The sequence below is a fragment of the Hoplias malabaricus genome, chromosome X1 (assembly GCF_029633855.1).
Source record: "Hoplias malabaricus isolate fHopMal1 chromosome X1, fHopMal1.hap1, whole genome shotgun sequence".
Lineage (NCBI taxonomy): Eukaryota > Metazoa > Chordata > Actinopteri > Characiformes > Erythrinidae > Hoplias > Hoplias malabaricus.
The window spans coordinates 17,134,123-17,155,847 of record NC_089818.1 but is presented as its reverse complement, the minus strand read 5'-3'; the positions used below and the strand labels follow the sequence as shown (position 1 = coordinate 17,155,847).

Genomic DNA, 21,725 nt, shown 5'->3' with positions numbered 1-21,725 from the left:
CGAAAATCGAGCTTCTATTTCTGGTGGCTTTTGCTGCTTGTGTTTGGAGACTGACTTCTATCACTCTTTCTGACTTCTATCACAGTTTCTGTCCAGCGGGTGCTGCTGAGCCCCTCCACCATCACAAAGCACTCACAGGCGGACACACTTCACATAGGCCAAGTCTGTTTAAGCAGCCTAGCTCTGCTGGCCATTGAGAGGACACTAGTCAAGTCCCTGGAAAAGACGCCTTGTTGGTACGACAGGGTCACAGATCATTTTCTTGAAAAGGAACAGAGGGTAAAATTTACGTATAAATAAACCGACACATTTTATGATGTAGGCCGAAATTGAGCTTCCCCTCCTTGAAAGACCAGCATCCGCCACTGCTAACAAGTGTAGTGCATTTTTATGTAATCTCAGTTGGCCATTGTTTGCTGGAAGTTTAGCATTACATTCTGCACTTATTCTTTGCCTCTTTGTGTTGTCTCAGAGACCTGGGTTCAGTCCCACTACAGAGTGCAAGAACATTTGATTTCTGTGTTAAATAATGCATTGAGAAGATGTGCTGTTTTCTAGCAAGCACACCCCTCCACTCATTTAACTGCTTATTTCCTCACAGAAATGTTAAGACAGCGAATCGCTGGTAGAATATTTATAATTTGATTGATAACAACAAATCTTCATATTACAATGTTTGGTGTGAATGTGCCTGATGAAATCTTCAGAAGCACCACCACTGTACACCTTGAGCTGGTCTGAATTCAGCTGCACTTTCCCCTGACACCTGGAGAGATGACTGCAGCATGTGAAAGCAGAGATTTATGTAAATTACAGTATGTGAGTTGTTGAGTACGGCACTCTTGAATTATACATGTCTCAGGAATAATACGTGACTAATTACAGGTGTGTGCAAATGTCAGATGCTTTATTTTACTAAGTGAAAAAAACAAGTACACACACTCTACAGAGAACACACTACTACACAATCACACATTTTAAAGGCTACATCTATAATTGTGGGGAAACACCCTTCTCTCGATTGTTTACATTTAAAAGCTTTGTGTGTTATAAGGTGCAACGGTATGTTTGAGGGGACAAAAAAGACAAGTGTAACTTGTCTGTACGTTTTTAGTCATTGTTTAATTTACCACAGAAACTCATTTGTTTCCTGAATTTAGAGTCAGTTCAATCTACAGCAAAATTAAGTCAAAATTACCACCTATGAAGCAGAAATAATGCAATATCCACATCTTAGGTCATGCTTTTCAAGGTTTGGAGGTCAATTAGTTGTCTAAAAACCTGCAGATGCCTTTTTTCTGCCATGAACAAAGAGGGAAACCTAGCATTCCAGACCAAGACACTGTTTATTTTTACCCATTTACAGGGGGTAATTAATGTAAATAATGACTTATTTACATTAATGAACATACAAGTGTCCTTTACATACAAGCTGTAAAATACATTTGGGAATACCATAATGGTCAGTAAGCCTATGCTGCACTGACCACTACAATGAGAACTGCTTTCGCAAACATTGAAATCACACAAAATTATTTTTATATTAAATATTTTGTTTAGCTTGACCAGCAGTGCAGTGTCGTCTGTGCAGTTGATCTGGTTCGGAATCAACACGGAACAGAAACAATAAGCAGAAGGCTGAAAAAAGTGTCAATCAACCCATCACAGAGATCATGGTGAATGATGGCTCACCTCTTACTTGTAAAGCACAGAGCTGTAGATCACTGCATCATCTTGAGTTGTTGGAGAGAGCTGGAAAATGGGACAGCTTTAGAAATAAAGGAGATCTCTCTGAAAGATTTTTCCTCACTCAACATCAGTTTGCAACAGAAACAGTTATTTCTATGTGCTGCAAAGAACTTATGGGTTAATCAGAAGAATCCACCTCTATAACTCCATTACTAGAAAACTGTGGCTGTTTTACTTGCTGGATGTTATTTCACTTGAAATCTCAGTTGCTCGTATTCATGGACCAAGGTTGGAGACACACTGAATCATGGAAAATTGCACTACATTCTGTGGAATCTCTGTTGCTGTCGTTTCAAGTTTTCATATGTGCAGTGTTCATACACCATTAAATAATGAAAGAAAGAATGGAGGATCTCAGCTTTTTCAGTAAGTAAACTGAAGGCTTGGTCAGGCAACTATCACCTAAACTAGATATTTCACATAAACACTTACTGCTTTCTGGAAAATGATGTGAATCACTGTTAATTTTTTAGTAAACGAGTACTGTTTATAAAGCCACAAGCCATTTTATTTATATCTACTTTTTTTTTACGTACATTCATTGTCCAATTTTTATTAGCCCCCCAAACCATAAAAGACTGCTTTGTAGTTCTAAAATTACACACTGTAGTCCACCTGTTGTTGTGCATATTTTCCCCCTTTCACCCTGTTCTTTAAATGGTCCCACAGAAGACTATAACAGAGCAGGTTTTGGGTGGTGGGTCATACTCAGCCCTGCAGTGACACTGATGTGGTGGTTGTGGTGTGTCTGTGTGTTGTGCTGGTAGGAGTGGCTCAGACAGCAGTGCTGCTGGAGTTTTTAAATCCTGTGTACACTCACTGTCCACTTTGTTAGACAAACCTAACTTGTTCCACCTTGCAGATGTAAAGTCAAAGAGGAGTTCATCTGTTGCACTGTTCTCAGTCCAGCAGTGACACTGAGGTGTTTAAAAATTCCATCAGCACTGCTGTGTCTGATCCACTCCTATCATCACAGCACACACTAAAACAGCACCAACACTTCAGTGTCACTTCAGTGCTCAGAATGAGAACAGAGGGCAAAGTATGCACAGCAAGACGTGGACTGAAGTCTGCAAATCTAGAAGAACAAATTATTGTTAATTACCCTTTGGGCATTAATAAAGGCAATGTAATCTAATTAAATATGCACAGTGGAAATGATAAAATGGCCAATGAATATAAAAATGTAATTTTAATCTTACAACTAATCAGTGTATTAACACATGCACATGAAAATCGTACTATATTCTCTTAATGTTTCAGTGAGTAAATACAATTAAATGTAGACGGATGTGAAAGTTATATTTTTACCTTCTTTTTGTGAATCACAGTACTGTATGTCACTGATTTCTCAGCTTCAGCTCTAGAGGTCTATTGTACACACACACACACACAAACAGTCATGCAATAAATTAGCAATAACAACAAAAAAAAGTTGCTAAATGGGCAAAATACTAACTATTGCACTATGTATATGAACACTGAGACTGATACAAAATGTGGCCCCTATCACTCACAGCACTTTTACTGTGAACTGCAGAGTTACTGCTCCTCTCTGTGGTCTCTGTTTGTTTTGCTTCTGTTAGAGAGAGAGATGGAGAACATTACACAGATTAAACATTATTTATTAGTCACCCTTCTTTTCCAAAGAATGTTTGAAGATTAGAAACATTAGCATCATAACTTCACCATCTGTCAAAAACCGTTTAAAATGATTAAGAGTCCATAAGTGTGTGTCAGATAAAAACTAACTAGATCTCTTTCTCAACATGAAAGTTATAATACAGACCAGGAGGAGCAGCAGTCCGAGGCCTACAGCCAGTAAAATCCTGATAAGCTTGGAGTCTCCATTGCTGCAGTGAATGAAGACACATGACCTCTGTTTAAGTTATAATTTAAACAAAATGGAGACCCATCATGAAGCATATAAATTACTCACACAATAAGTGAAGTGTTTCAGAGCACACATGCTGCCTAATGAACAGTTTCATCAGTATCTGAACCACAAAAGGTTCAGTAAACAACTTTTCACGGTATGTGGGAATAACTTATCTTGCCCACTCTCATTGTCACTTGAGGGATCAGCAGGTTCAGAAGTTTCTGCAGAGGAGGCCATTTTACCTAAGATGACCATATGTCCTCTTTTCAACATACATGTCTTCTTTTTTTTGGACCTAAAATATGCATCTGTTTGTGATTTCTAAATTGTCAAAAATGTCCAGAATTCTGTTGTCTGCACTTTTCCCTGTACCAGTTTTTGCCCAAATACATAAACCCTTCCTTCAAGTGTACACCTTTGCGATGTTTGATGAAATTGTTGAAGAGTGAGCATAAAGGGCACAAGGATTCAAGTGTTCAAGGGGTTGGAGCTGAGTAGAACTGGGACAAACGATGTTGTGAAAATGGGGCCAAAATATTTAAGAACCAAAATAGCTGAATCTTTCATTAATTCACTGTCTGTAACTGTTTATCCAGTTCAGGGGCGCAGTAAACGCTGAATCCATAACCAAAAAATTACATTTCGAAAGGAAGAGGACACATCTGACGAGTTCATCTGTCCAACTTTTTGTTTAATTTTAATTTTTTTACTAAAACAGGTGGAAACTCTGGATTATTAACAGTGAATTACATACAGATTCATTTTATTAGTCAGATCTTTATATGAAATGTAAGTATTCCTACATAAATATCTGGTTTGCAATACTTTATTCCTTTATCCAATATAGGCTATATTAATTCTGGCTGATAAAATGTGGTAGTTGCTTTTATTAATTTTAAAAACATCACAGTTAAAATGTAATCTTGTCAGTTTCTTTCATTATCATAAGTTTCTGGTGTAAACCAGTCATTTGAATGTTATTTCAATACAGTGATAACTGCACGCAGGGACGATTCTAGGAACAGAGCTTTAGGGGTAAAAAAAGAGCATCTGGTCATCCCACTGTGAGCAATGAAGTCACATCATTTTTACTTTCCTCTCCTCTCTCACCTGAATCTGACTGAGCAAAAAAGTGCAGAAATCCTTATCAGAACTAACCTCACTTACTGGACTCACCTGCTAACCCCACCACTCGAGTGTGTGTGTGTGTGTGCACAAGGCTTCAGAGAGTGGATTATACCATATGGGTGAGGGGAGGGGGAGTGGGGATTGCTGTATTTTCCTTGTTAAAATATTTAGTTTAAGCCATATGTACGTTCTATATATATATATTTTTACACTTTTTTAAAAAACGTTTTTAGCTTGTGAGAGATAAATCTACAAAAAAAGACCTTTTCCACTTATTTTTAGGGGTGCTTGGACTCATGTTATGGGTGCTTCATTACCTTCAAAGGTTCATTACTGTTATGCGTTTGTATTTAAAACCTCTCACCTTCCCCAAGTGATCTCTTTTTATTTAAACCAAAACATGGTCACACAATTTTACCTGCAGTTAAAGCATGCCATTCTGCAACAAGCAAAATGAAACAGTGGTATAGTGATCTGTGAAAGTGAAACTTATCAACGGCATAAAAAAATGAGCTGAATGTGAGCCGCAAATGCATGAGGTGAACCCACCATTCCACTCCACTGGTAGTCCACTGCCCCTGCACCCATAAGGGTAGGGGAAAATGTTGTCAGATGTCTCAGATGTTATTTTAGAGAGCAAAGAACAAAACATGCCACAAAGTAGAACTTCACTACTTACTGATTTGTTGTGGCTGACTCTGCATTTCTGCTCAGAGTTAATGAACCTAGAAAGAAAAACTTTCATTATCTCTATTATTTATTTAGCATTGTTTATATTTTGATTCATTAAAATACACTTTATAATCATACATGATGTGCTCTCACTGATGATGGTTTTCTCATTCAAACCAATTTTAGTTACAGCTTTTCTTGCTGTTGAAAGGAGAAATAAACTGATGTTAGTGGCACAGTTACAGCAGGACAATCAGCAGATATGGTCAGTGTTTCTGATAGATGTGATCTTACTTGTAGGTCTTTCAGTGACAGTGAGGTGAACAGTAACTCTCACTTCTCCTGCACTGAACCAGTACCAGCCAGCATCACTCTTCTTCAGTCCACTCATCTCCACACTGACCGCTCCTCTCCCATCATCACTGATCTGCACTGATGAATTCTGGGATTAAGCAGATTAAGCAGCGCCATTCTCTAAATCACTGCTTCTGTTTATTCTTATAATCAGTTCTGTAAAGACACTGGACACTGACACTGCCCCCTTCCTGACCACTCACTCTGCTGTTTATCACAGACACAGCAGGATCTGAATAAAGAGGCAGAGAATGAGTGCTGTAAACACGTCCTCCATCAAACAAGCTTTAAGTTACAGTGAACAGGTTCTACTTCACACTGAGAGACTTCTTACCTGCACTGACCGTCAGATACAAATAATCACCATCATCTGGACCATTTTTGATTTCTACAGCGCACCAATAATCTCCAGAGTCAGAGTCTTGGAGACTGTTGAGTTCCAGAGTAAACATATTCTGGGTCGGATAATCAGTGACTGATGTTCTTCCACTTGTGTTTGTACGGGCTACTATTCCACAGAATCTCTGAAAATACCCCTTACACCAGTATTTAGGGTTTTATTTGTATTTTTCATTATAAAAACATGGAATGGTGAGAGATCCTCCTCTTTTTACAGCTACACCCTTCAGTGTCTTCACACTCTCAGACTCTGCAGGTAAAGCAAAATTACATATATATTAATTCATTCATTTTCACAGCTGCACAGAGGCGCAGCAGGTAGTGTTACATTTACACAGCTCTAGGGACCTGGAGGTTGTAGGTTCAAGTCCCACTCCAGGTGACTGTCTATAAGGATTTTGGTGTGTTCTCCCTGTGTCCGCGTGGGTTTCCTTCCATGGTTCAAAAACACACATTTGTAGGTGGAATGGCGACTCAGAAGTGTCCATCAGAGGTGTGTGTGTTGCCCTCACAATGATTTTGAAAGTGTAATTTTAAGATAAAAAATATTACAGAGTGTTCCGTATTGTGGACTGGCTCTCACCCTCAGTAAGTGATCGGTGACATCCGTAAACCGTGTATATGAATGAATGGTTACTGATGACTTAAATACAGCCAAACACTAAACGGTTCAAATAATTTTGTTAATTCAGAACCGTTCTAAGAACTGAATGTGATTACTTATAGTCTCAAATTCGCTCAACACTTGATAAAAACAAAGTCTGCCTTTGGTATTATTAATTTCAGGCGGAGAAATATTTTACTTGTTTTAGCGCGACGACTGTGTTTGTTCGTCTCCTAGCAACGGCGTCCCGCGGAGAGCTATGTGGAGTGGGGTGATTTATTCAGACACGTTACAGTTTTATTCACACATAAACCAAAATGTAACGGCAGATTTTCATAATGTAGCGGAGTAAAAAGTAAGATATTTGACTTTGAAATGTAGTGGTGTATAAGTAAAAAGTCGCCCAAAATGGAAATACTTGAGTAAAGTACAAATACACGAAAAATGTACTTAACTACAGTAACGAATTACATTTACTTCGTTACTGTCTACCACTGCATTTAGGAACATTAGGTAAGATTTGGTTTTTTTTTCCTGGTCCTGGGGCACACCCTAGTACAATTAATTTTACAGATAAAAGATACATAATGCACTTTCTGCAGTGCTGAGCTGAGAGTAACAAGGACAGAGGCACTATTCTATGCTCCCTATTACAGGTCAGTGAAGCATCACCATTATTTTTAAACTATAATTTTAGAGCAAAATTTTACTTAGTTATCCTTTAAGCTCTCTTTTGTTTACATAGTTACAGATTATAGCTTGTGATATTTGTAATTCTGAGACACTAAACTTACCCTTAAACAGGCTATGGTTTTGTTTTTCTGACTTTTTCTCTCTCTGTACTGATTTTGGGGTTTTGGAATATTTCTTCTGATTTTGACTTTGCTTCACATATTGTGTTAAATAAATCTCCAACTGACTCTCACCCTCAGTGAGTAATTTGTGACATCTGAAGATCCGTAAACCATGTATATGAATGAGTAGTAGTTACTGATGACTCAGATATTTGATTTTAAATATGTAGTGGAGTTAAAGTAAAAACTTGACAACTTGATGAACCATATACATTAGTTGTGCACGCAGAGGTTGTATAAAAAGCATGAAGGTCTGAAAAAGAAATTTAAATTAAGGGTTAATGTCACCATGCCCAATGCCAAATGCTGGATAGAGGGGTATAAATCCTCCTGCATTGGGCTGTAAAGCAGAAGAACAGGACTTTCTGAAGGTGCACAGCCCCATCCAGTACATTCTGAGCTTGCTTTGGGGAGTTGCTTTTGTGACACAGAACTAATAAGTCTAACATCAGCACCTGACCTCCATAGTGCTCTTGTGACTGAATGCTCCAGTCTCTAGTCTAAAGCTTTCCTGGAAAAGCTTGGAGCAAAGTGGGCCAAACTTCCCTTTAATGCTTTTTTTCCCACAGGAAATGTTAGACTAGAAATTATGAACATACTTTTGGCAATATGAGGTTTACTGAATCAAATGACTTCTGCTAATATTTTTGAGAAAAAACAAGTGTTACTAATATAAAAAAATACTCTGTTGATTTTGCTATTTCATTTTTGTGGATGCATGCCCCTGGAACACCATACAATACAAAGTTTTTATATGGAGAACTCAGAGAACTCAGGGAGGGGCTCAGTGTCTCAGTCATGGTTTTTAAATCATCTAATTTATTTTCACCTGTGCGCTTTAAATCTAAGAAGATATAAGTTCGTTTAACTAAGAAAGCATTTCTTTATGGAATCTCTCAAGAACATCTTTACAATTACCATTAAATATCATGAAATACCATTAAAATTAACTACTAAACCTTTTCAAATGAAACAGACATCCGTATCTACACATATCCACACGTTAGATAGGTGATTTAATGAAAGCGTATTTAAAGCAGTGAGTAAATGAAGAATACTCCTCCAGTGCACAGGAATGATGTAGCATTGATCTTACCTGAGATGCAGAGGAAGAACACAGAGAGAATATAATACTTTTTGAGGGAGTAAATGTGCATCTCTCTGTTAGAGTCTCCAGCGACAAATACTCTTCCTGGCTCTGAGATAAGCAGCTCCACTTCAGAGGTCTTCCTGGTTTTTTTTTTTTTTACTCCATTTCAGTGCACAATAATAATTAAACATTTTATACAACCTACATATTGCAGATATAGAGAAAATTCAAGATGTCCTCTAATAGAAGATACTTTTAATGAGCAAAATGTGTGGGCTATGAATACCTTCTGAACTTGGCTGAATGAAAAACTTTACACTGTGTCTCTGTATTTATGACAGCCCAGTGCATGCAATCTATAGCAGTAAGGCTCCAGCATCACATAGGCCACACAGAGGTAGTGCAATCTGTAAATGGTACCGTATCACGTCGGTAGCTTATTTCTCCAGATTTAGACCAAAATCTATGACTCTAGGACATAGTGTTTGATACTAATTTTACATCTGAAGTCTGCTGAATTCATTGTAAGACTCACTTTCTGGAAATAAACAGGGAAAAAAATGAGTGGTTTGAAATTGTAGTGGAGTATGGACAAATATGAATACCGAAGACAGATTTGGACAGATTGAAATGAAGAAATGAAAAGTTTTGAATTAAAACTTCTCCAGTCTGAATAGGACCTTTCCTCTGCGACCAAGTCACATTCCAGAGGACTGTTTGTACATGCGGGGTTGAAGGACTTTACAACCACGCACACACACATAAGATCAAACACTCTCCAGGGCATCTGGATCCCCCGACACCCCTAACCTCTTCAGGAACTCGAGATAACCGATTTTATGATACTTTTAAGAGACAGAAACCTCAAACAAAGAAGAGAGCCTTTACGGCCATTTATGACAATGGCACCTAAATGTCGGCTCCTTATCTCGAGCCCACTAAACAGGGCCAACAGATGTTTAAACCAAAAGTGACCTCGAGTGAACTCCCGGGAATCATCAACCAAAACATGGATCAACAGCGACACCAAATGGACACTGGCGAAACTACGCCTCGCTCGGAATCGCCGGAAACCATGACGGAAAATAGTCGAACTCTGAATTATTTGTGTATTAAACAAATGTATTGATGTCACTTTCTGTACCCTCAGATGAATGCCTACCTCCTAATGAAATGTGTATATTGTGGACTCTTTCTATCATGAAGAGAAATCCTACCTCTGAATAAGAGAAAACGGATTAATATTCCTTTCTAGCGTATCATCATGAATTTGACGTAAAACAGCGTACTAAAGATGGAACCTTATGTAAATGTCTGATATTAATAGTCCAATGTACTCATTGTTATATGTTGATAACAGGTATAAGAATTTTGATACAAGAAATTCATATTCTTTGTGTGAATCAATGATTCAAACCCCCTTCGACTCTCTCCCCCTAGCGAGAGTCACGTGAGACTGAATTTGTGTCCAATCAGAAAGAGGACTCCTCCCGTTAAGGCGTGACCGCGCCAGCCTTGAAAAACAGCAGCTCAACTGCTCACATTCAGTTCGAAGTTCAACAGAGTTACGAGAATTCAGTCTCGAGAGCTCGACAGAAGTAACGAACCACGAAAGAAAGCGGAAAAGAGAGGACGCCGACCACAACGAAACAAAGGAAAACCTCAGAGACTTCAGAAAAAGCTTACGAGAGACGTCTCGAAATTAGCGAAGAGTATGAAGTTTTACTAATACGTCGAGTAATTTGAATATCTTCTTTTCTTTTAATCGTGTTTATGTCTTATAACCCAATCTAAGTTTAATCTCACGACTGATCGAAGCAGGTGAACTTATTCATGGCCAGAGTAAGGAAACACTGCCGAGATACCAAAAAGTCTTAGAATAAGTGAATTTATTGAAGCGGTTTTCAGTTCTGGAGCTGCAGCAACCAGCGAACCTTCGTCTAAGACGTCCATATTTTGGACTCTCCCACTCCGGACCGAAGGCCGAAGAGAGGATCCTGCCGCCGGCGTCATCACACTTCGGGTACGCCCGAGATAACTCAATCAACGAAGAAAGACCTCCACGCTAACTAAGCCTGGATGCTTCTGCGGTAAGAACCGCGAGACTAAGTGAGACGCCTCCACTCCCAGGACTTCAAAGAGCCTCTGCATCCAAACGAGTGGTGAAAATCGACGAAAAAGTAAGCTAAACTTATGCATTTCCAGAGCTGAAAAACCGAATTGAGTTCTTGATAAAATTTGTATTAATTAAACCTTAGCCAGTAACTTTAGTCACAAGTCAGAAGCGCCTAGCTCACCTTTAAGCTCGAATCAGTTCCCCCTGCCGGACACCGTGAGATTACAAGGTTGTGCTATGTTAATTAAATATTTCTCTTTATTAATAAAACTCTCATTCTTGGAAATCAGTGTTTGCAATTTGTTTATTAATTTCCTGAAAATCCTGACGGACTCATTTAGCATGATTATTATTCATTCTCAAACTAATTATTAATGTTTTAATTGCTTAAGCCAATTATAAATCTTAATTAATTTCATCAAGTCAAATATCAGAGATTGGAGGAGTTTGAATAAGGTCAAGGCTATAAAACAAATTATAAAATTATATGTATATGTATTTGTGGTGTACCTTACTACACTACAAAATGTTAATTGTAGTGACATTTACAACATCAGATTTTGTTACAGTGATGGTGATAGGAACCAGAGATCACATTTCTACAACAATATAACCATTATTTTTACAACTCAAAATGACCAGTCTGTGAACTGTGCTCTTCTAGCCACTACAGCACTGACCGTCTCTAGATTTTAAGGGAAATATAATTTAATAATATAAAAGAATCTGAGATTATTTGTACAGTTGTGTTTTGTTAGCGGCTATTGCCCCCTTCTGGTGGATCTGAAATATTACAACTGTCCTGTTGTGCAGCAAATTTTCAACTGATAACAGAAGTTGACAGTGAGTCCTATAACCACCATGTGTCAGGATTCTGAGCTGCTCCACACCTACAGATATTTATGTACATTAAGTTAAAAAAAATCAGAGAATGTGTAGAGGAAAGAACAGTCCACTGCACATTCTGAGGAAGCTTAGGTCCATGTCTTTTGTGTTCTATGCTCTACATCAGACGCTAGAGGTCACTATTAAACAGTAGCAAGGAAGAGACAGTCATTTTGACCTTTTTGAAACATTGAGATTACAATAACTTTAACATAATAAACCCCCCATTTTTAAAGAGCTGTGACGTTAATTATATTGGAGTAAATTTTAATCTAACATTGTTTTGAAATTAATATTAAAATCACAAAAGTGTTCTGAGCACATAAACCGGGAAAGACCAGGTCATGAAGAAGAATCCCATGAATGATGCAAAGAATGCTCAAGCAGTGCTCCACTCCACATTTAGGCATTATGTGTTATGTATATAAATAAAAAGCGTTCAACTTGTGTAAACCATATTAAAATGTTATTGTTCTTTATATTTACAAGCAGTTTTTAAATTATTTTTATTGTTAGTTTTTATTTCACAGTAAATCTATATAAGATGTAAAACATATATCCATATATTGCAATAGTAGACTAACTAGTACTGCCTATTAAATATTATCAATAAATAAATACTCATTAATACAATTTATTATTGTCTTTCTGATATTTATGACTTATTGTAACAAAATGAATGTATTTATTTATACATGCTCTAAGATATCATCAATACGCATGAAAATATCAGATGGTCAAAATGAGACATGCTGCTTGTTCTAGTAGTTACGTAATCCTGGCCATTCAAGTGTTAAACCACAGTTTGAGACAACCGTGTGTGTGTGTGTGTGTGTGTGTGTGTGTGTGTGTGTGTGTGTGTGTGTGTGTGTGTGTGTGTGTGTGTGTGTAAAGACTAAACTGTGCATTGAAACTTTATGTCCATACTAGTTGCCATGATATTGTTTATATCTACTACAATTTCTTACATATGCGCAGCAGTGTACATATAACATATTTACATTGATGTATGTAACATACATGTGGGTATACTACAGTGGTTAAAACAGCTGCTAAGTTACACTGACCACTATGATGAGGGTTCTTATTTTAACCTTTTGAAATCACACAAAAGGACAGTTATTTTGAAGGGAATAATTTGTTTTGTTTGTTTGCCATTGATCTCATCTGGCTGTTTGTTGAGAAATACAGCTGTGTACACCTGGAATCAACACAGACAGAAAAGCAACAATGAGCAGAAGCCTGAAAAGTGTTTAAGTGTTTAAAAAACAAACAAAAAACAAAACATAATATAATGTGGTGTATTCTGCCTCACTTCTTATTTGGGCAAAATATTGCCGTACAGCATTTCATCACCTCCAGCATCTGGTGAGAGCTGTAAAATGAGACAGATTTAGAAGTAAAAGAGGATATAAGCTTTTTCAAAGTAACACTTACTGGGCTCAGATACATGACGTCTCACCTACTTCAGGTTAAAATAGAGGTGTGATTCATAACAACAGCTTTATAAACGTTCACTTACAGGTTCATTTGTGGCCTCAGTGACTACATTGTCGTAGATCACATCAGTTCCCAGAGTCACTTCGGACAAAGGCTGTGGACATTATTTATTCAGGATGAGAAAATCTAGTACTGATTCTATAATAAAATCATGTTTATATGTTTGTCGATATAAAAAATAAATACTTACCTTCTTTTTCTTAGACACAGCAGTGCACATATCTGCATCTTCACCTGTAGTGCTCTGTTTCATACAGACAGACACACGTATATATACACACACAGCACCAATGACAAAATCCACAATGATACACAATACTAATTACTGCACTATGTGTTTGAACACTAGAACTCAAACAACATGAAGCCACCCATCATTCACAGCACTTACTGTGTAAATTGCTGAGTTACTGCTCCTCTCTGTGGTCTCTGTTTGATTTGCTTCTGAGAAATGGAATGAGTGGATCACATTACAAAGGTAGGTGTAAAACAGTGTACATTTGGTTAAAAAGCCTGAGCCTATAAAGAAAATGTCAGGACTTATATTTACGGGTATGTTTTCTTGATATGAATCTTATGACACAGATCAGGAACAGCAGCAGTCCGAGGCCCACAGGTAGTAGAGTCCAGATAAGCTTTGAGTTTCCATTGCTGCAGTGAATAATGTCACAGGACCTTTGTAAATTGTTCATTAAAGAGACCCACAATGAAGCATGTAAAATTCAATATCACACTATAATGCCTTAAAGCACTAACAGACTGACATCGGATATCCTTCATCTTATCCTGTGTATAATTACATTCATTCATTCATTCATTCATTCATTCATTCATTCATTATCTGTAACCGCTTATCCAATTCAGGGTCGCGAGGGTCCAGAGCCTACCTGGAATCATTGGGCGCAAGGCAGGAATACACCCTGGAGGGGCACCAGTTCTTCACAGGGCAACACAGACACACACACATTCACTCACACACTCACACCTACGGACACTTTTTTGAGTCGCCAATCCACCTACCAACATGTGTTTTTGGACTGCGGGAGGAAACCGGAGCACCCGGAGGAAACCCACGCGGACACAGGGAGAACACACCAACTCCTCACAGACAGTCACCCGGAGTGTGAGTCGATCCCACAACCTCCAGGCCCCTGGAGCTGTGTGACTGTAACAACTACCTGCTGCATCGTGCCACCCTGTATATTTACAACCACACAATAATATCATTTTCAGTGTTAACAAATAAACATTTTTATATAATGTATGAAATACTTCTCTTGTTGTCAGTTATGTTATTTACATATTCAGAAGTATCTTCTGCAGAGGAGGCAGAAGCTTTTTACTGAATAAAAAGTTGTTTTTTCTGCTAGAAGTATAAAAAAAATTACACAGAGGTGTATACAGAGGTGTGAATATACAGGGTGAGTCAAAAGACAAATGACACCCATTTATTTTGTTTGATATTACTACATTCCCATTGGAAAAATGTATCCCCTTGATCCAATATGGCCGCCTTCACGATGGTAGCCTTGTTCTGAACCTAGCCTAAAAACCTAGCTCCCCCACAAATTACTTACTGGTGTATTCAGATAAAAGTGTGTCCTGCACCTTTTGACTCACCCTATACAACAGGCTTTGAAGGCTAACTAAAGGAGATTTAACTACACAAATGGTTTATTTGATGGAAAGACCAGCTACACTTTCCAAATGGCATCCAAACACTAGTCAAAGCGAAGGAATATCCATCTGTCTGTACCTACTTATCCAGTTCAGGGTCGCTGTGTCCAGTGCCTACCTGGAAGCACTGGGCCTAAAGGGGGATTACATCCTGGACCGAATGGCAGTCCTTCAGAGGGCGACACACACTCACACCTATGGACACTTTTGAGTAGTCGATCCACCTACCATTGTGTGTTTTTGAGGGAGGAAACCAAAGCACCTGAGGAAACCCATAGAGGCACGGGGAGAACACACCAACTTGTCACAGACATTCACTCAAAGCAGGTATTGAACCCACAACCTGTGATAGAAACACTACATAACACTACAAGATACACCCATAGATGACTCAGGCCTTCAGCAATGCACACACAGTCCACAAGGCAATTCATAATGGAGCATTATGTAATATATAATGTTAGACGTGTTAAATTGGAATTTGTTTTCTAGAACTAATAATCTAATATCGAAACCTGACCTCACTAATATTCTTATAACTAAAGGCAATGATGTTTTTACAGCAAATTTCTCTCTAGTGTAAAGCCTTCCTAAAACATAGTTACTACAGAAATTAGTCTTTGATCTAAGGCTGTTAGAGCTTACACTGTTAAACATTTCCATTTTGTATACGTTTCTTACTTCATTTCACACTTGGTTGGCACTTGTACGTCTTAGGGAAGTGTTGTTTTTCAGAAAATACCATTGCAGTTCTGCAAAAAAGCACAGGGCAAAGGTATGCTACACTGAAGTGTGAAAGTGTAGCAGAACTTCACTACTCACTGATTTGCTGTTGTTGAGGGTTCATTTTTAGTTGTTGGGACACCTAGAAAAACAAATATTAATTGTTTTAATTTATTAATTAAATCAATTCTAACACAAGATTGTGATCATTCCTGATGTGGTCTCACTGATACTGGTTTTCACAGTTGAGGATATTGTAGTCACAGCTGTTGTTGCTGTTGAAAATGAGAAATGACATTATTCAAGGGCAAATGTGGGCCATAACATATCTACAGATGTACATCCATTGCAGTCTGGTTCTGGGCAGTGTTTCTGATAGATGTGATCTTACTTGTAGGTCTTTCAGTGACAGTGAGATGAACAGTAACTCCCACTTCTCCTGCACTGAACCAGTACCAGCCAGCATCACTCTTCTTCAGTCCACTCATCTCCACACTGACCGCTCCTCTCCCATCATCACTGATCTGCACTGATGAATTCTGGGATGTTAAGCAGCGCCAGTCCCTAAATCTGCACCACTGCTTCTGTTTATTCTTATAATCAGTTCTGTAGAGACACTGGACCCTGACACTGCCCCCTTCCTGACCACTCACTCTGCTGTTTATCACAGACACAGCAGGATCTGAATAAAGAGGCAGAGAATGAGTGCTGTAAACACGTCCTCCATCAAACAAGCTTTAAGTTACAGTGAACAGGTTCTACTTCACACAGAGAGACTTCTTACCTGCACTGACCGTCAGGTACAAATAATCACTGTCATCTACTGTCCATTTATCTCCAATTTCCACAGCGCACCAATAATATCCAGAGTCCGAGTCTTGGAGACTGTTGAGTTCCAGAGTAAACATATTCTGGGTCGGATAATCAGTGACTGATGTTCTTCCTCTTGTGTTTGCATAGGCTACTACTCCGCAGATGCGCCAGTACTTCCCCGTACACCAGTATTTAGGGTTTGATTTGTATTGTTCATCATAAAAACATGGAATGGTGAGAGATCCTCCTCTTTTCACAGCTAAATTTTTCAGTGTCTTCACACTCTCAGACTCTACAGAGAAGTCGTCAAATGGTACAACAGTGTTACTCCGACTCAGGAACTGCTTCAGAACTATATCAGAGGAATAAACTGGTCATAACTGAGCAAACACATTTCACCCTCGTCCTAAATGTTATTATTCAGTATCCACTCTGCACCCTGGAGCAGGTGAGTTAATCAAAGTGTATTTAAAGCAGTGAGAGAGTGAAGAACACACCTCCAGTGCACAGGAATGATGCAGCATTGATCTTACCTGAGATGTAGAGGAAGAACACAGAGAGAATTAAAGAACTCATGAGGGAGTAGAAGTACATCTTTCTGTAAGAGGCTCCAGACACAAATACTCTTCCTGCCTCTGAGTGAAGTACATTTGACTGAAGTGTTCTTCCTGTTTCTGACCCTCTGTGATTGATTTGATTGAATGATTTTATGATTTTTTCTAGGAGTTGAACCATGCTCATGTATTAAAACAGGAAAGTGTGTATTTGGTGTATTTTGTACCTGACAAAAATACAAAATGTGAGGTATAAGGCTGTGCACAAGTGGAAGTAAACTAGTGAACTGACATGAGATTGACTTTAGGACAGTTATGTGTATCCTCCTCCAAAATGTACATAGTTCAGTTTCTGTAGTGCTGAGCCCAGAATAGCAATGACAGAGGCTGTTTTCCCTGTTACAGGTCCGTGAAAAAAGCAAGGTCCATTAAGACATGGATGAGTGAGTTTGGTGTGGAAGAACTTGGCCTGCACAGAGTCATGACCTCAAACAGATAGCCTTTGGGATGAATTCGTGTGAAGACCTTGTCTGACCTCACAAATGTGCATTCCATAAACACATTCATAAACCTAGAACAATTATATAGTGAATGAAACTTCTGTTTTTGGTAGCACTGTGTTTAAAAGCAATCTACAGAGAGATGTAATAAAACATGTTCTAAAATATTACCAGTAAAGCAATACATAAAGGTTTCTGACCAGTGTCAGTGCTCACAAGACAACTGCAGCTGTTTAATGAAATAAGAGACATTGTACTGATGAAACGGTCTTAGACTATTGGCAGACTGTAATAAATTGTGATGCTGTTGCATTCGTCCCTACCAATAGATTGTGATTGTCTAAAGTAGCTCAGGTCAAGTGGTCAAATAGACCAGTATATCAGTTCTGGGCTGAGGAGCAGTGGAACTGCATTCTCTGGGTGGATGGAGCACCATCCAGATGTGTTGAAGTGGTGTTTGTGATCCATAACTAGTCATTCAACACCAGTATCTAACCTTACTAAAGCTCTTGGTGGCTGAATACAGCTAAATCTTAACAGCAATGTTCCAGCGTCCTAGAACACCTGAAGAGTGCTAACACTAGAGTCAGAATACATGAGTGTGTGTGTGTATGTGTGTGTGTGTTGGTTTAAATAATTACAATTTCATGGAAGATACGATTTTTTTTTAACTACATTTTTAAAGCACTGTTGTATAATTGTGTAAATTTACTTCTGACTGCATCAGCAAACAATGTTGGCTAATGTTACATAAAAATTCTAATAAAGTTTTAAAGAACATGTTTTAAGTGCAGCAGGTAGTGTCACAGTCACATAGCTCCAGGGAAATAAATCTAGATAATCTCTCTCTGCCTCATCTGTAACTTCCCCTCAAGTCATCACAACAGTGACATTTGTAGTTGTAGAAAATTACACCTTCACAAATTCTTCATTGTAGGTGCACAAATCCAATTCTACACACACCAGTGCAAAATGAACGCACAAACACAGGTCAATGATTACAACCGCTCGAATATGTGGCTACGAGTCTCAAATGCTGTGGTTTTCGCTCACACACGACATCCTCGCGGTTTCACTTTTGCACCAAATATCTCAGTCAGTGTGGTGCAACACTAATTTGTGCATCTGTAGAGCCAGGGGCGGGAAATGTTCAGAGCCCAGCGAACACTTCTGACCAATCAGAGGACTCGTTAGGCACGTGTCGAACGCTAATAGCTGAGGTCTCCTGGTTCTGTCTGGGTTCAGTGACTGAGCGCCTCATACTGAAAACAAACATGGAGGACCGAGGGTCTGTGTAGAAAATGGAAAGGAAAACGGGAATTTACTCTTTATCATATTTCTGATGAAGAAAGTGAGATATAGATCAAACCGGGAGTATCTGTTACTGTGTAGCATGATTATGTGGAGATTATGGGGAAGTAAAATGTTTCCCTAGTGAAAAATCTTTAAAGCGAACCTGGGATTAATATCGCTGCAGGGGATGAGAGCAGAGAAATGGCAATCTGTCCCCAGTGACTGTAAGGTGAGATGGTTAGGTAAAGAGCAGAGTATGTAAACTACTGCATTTGGGTTAATATGGCACTCACTGTGTTCACATTAGGAGGAATGTTTGATGTTACTGTGGTGTGGAAAAATCAAATGCTTTTGTGTTTTTTAAATGCTAATAAATACACAACAAATATATTTTGAATGTTTACACAGTTAAAGCACGGTTACAGTTTATTGGCTGAATTTAAAACGTGAAATGTGGAACATATTGGTAGAAAAGTATGTGGAATGCAACAGAGCATTTTAAAAAAGACTGGTCTACTAAAAATAATATATAAATAATATATTGCTCCTTTTAAAGCAGATAGTATACAACAGGACGACTAATGATCTCTTATGATCTCAAAATAGGATGAATGCGTTTTCAGCAGTGCACATATGACATATTTACATTAACAAGGATTATTTTTTCAACCTTTGAAATCACACAAAAGGACATTATTTTGAGGTGAATACTTTGTTTTGTGTCTTTGCTGTTGATCTCATGAGGTTGTTTGTTGACAAATACAGCTGAGTACAACTGGAATCAACACAGACAGAACAGAAACAATGAGCAATAGGCTGAAAAGTGTTAAAAATCCCATAATAATATATGGTGTATTCTGCCTCACTTCTTATTTGTGCAAAATGTTGTTGTACAGCACTTCATCACCTCCAGCATCTGGTGAGAGCTGTAAAATGGGACAGATTTAGGAATAAAAGAGCATCTCAGCTTTTTCAGCAGCTAAAGTCATGGTCAGACTAAGGAACTTCCATCAAAGTAAAACTTATTGTCCTCAGATACATGACGACATCTCACCTACTTCAGGTTAAAATAGAGGTGTGATTTATAACAACAGCTTTATAAACGTTCACTTACAGGTTTATTTGTGGCATTAGTGGCTACATTGCTGTAGATGACATCAGTTCCTAGAGCCACTTCAGACGAAAGCTATTTCGGACATTATTTACTCAGGATGAGTCAAACTGGTAATGTTTCAGTAATAGAACCATGTTTATATGTTTGTCAATGTGAAAAATGAAGACTTACCTTCTTTTTCTTACACACAGTAGTGTACATTTCTGCATCTTCACCTGTAGTGTTCTGTTTTATACACACACACACACACACACACACACACACACACACAATACCAATGACAAAATATGATGATAAAGAGGCACATTACTAACAGCTGCACTGTGTTTGAACACTAGAACTCAAACAACATGAAACCACTGGTCACTCACAGCACTTACAGTGTGAACTGCTGAGTTACTGCTCCTCCCTGTGGTTTCTTTTTGATTTGCTTCTGTTAAAGAGAGATTGACCAAAAAGAGCACATTACACTCATAGATAAGTGTCAAACAGTGTAAATTAGAAAAAAAAGCCTTTAATGTCAGATGAATATTTACTTGACCGTTCTCTCAACATGAAGGTTATAATCCAGACCAGGACAAGCAGCAGTCCAAGGCCTACAGCCAGTAGAAACAAGCTAAGCTTGCCGTTTCTATTCCTGCAGTGAACGGAGACACATGACATGTTCAAGTTATTTAATGAACAAATAAAATGATAAAAATATATTTTGTGGCATCTCCAGAAATGGGTAAAATCATCGACATCAACAACACATAAGCCCTAAATATCCCTTAAACAGACCCCAAAGAATGGACAGGGGAAACTATGGGAGTTCTCCCAATTCCACCCAGACTCTGATACATATATAAGATACATTTCTTTATCACACAGTAATATACTTCTAACTTAAGAATTTTAAAGCAGGTTCTTCAGTTTCTGAAATACAGATATAATAAACAACATTTAATATTATGTGGGAATTACTTGTCTTGTTTTTTCGGAATGTCACTTGATTGGACACCAGGTTCAGAAGTGGTTTTTGCAGGAGAGGCTGGTTTTACTAATAACAAAGCAGTTGTCCTGCAAACATGCAAAATAAATAAATAAATAAAAGTAGTCTAGAAATATTTGGACATACAATGCATTAGAGCTGCTTATATTTATTGTACTTACTGAACAAGAAAGAAACATTGCATTGTCATAGAGTAATATGACTGATTTAAAACTGTGAGAGTATACTTCAAATAGGGTTAAAATCTTATAGTTCTGAAAACTTATCATGCTTCATCTCACACTTGCTTGAAATATGAACATTCCCAGAAGTTATTTGTGTAGAATGTGCAGCAGATTTTTTTTTTTGCACAAGCAAATGGCTAAACCATGCAAAAGTGTAGCTGTATTAGAACATCACTACTTACTGATTTGCTGTTGTTGATTCTGCATTTCTGATAGATGTGATCTTACTTGTAGGTCTTTCAGTGACAGTGAGGTGAACAGTAACTCCCACTTCTCCTGCACTGAACCAGTACCAGCCAGCATCACTCTTCTTCAGTCCACTCATCTCCACACTGACCGCTCCTTTCCCATCATCACTGATCTGCACTGCTGAATTCTGGGATGTTAAGCAGCTCCAGTCTCTAAATCTGCACCACTGCTTCTGTTTATTCTTATAATCAGTTCTGTAGAGACACTGGACACTGACACTGCCCCCTTCCTGACCACTCACTCTGCTGTTGTTCACAGACACAGCAGGATCTGAATAAAGAGGCAGAGAATGAGTGCTGTAAACACGTCCTCCGTCAAACAAGCTTTAAGTTACAGTGAACAGGTTCTACTTCACAC

The 21,725-nt window shown here is 38.3% G+C and overlaps 1 pseudogene; it reads right to left on the bottom strand.

Annotated features, from left to right (window-relative positions):
- Window positions 1–13,048: 13,048 nt before the first annotated feature.
- LOC136675465 (polymeric immunoglobulin receptor-like) overlaps window positions 13,049–21,725 on the bottom strand; it is a 31,164-nt pseudogene continuing 22,487 nt past the window's right edge.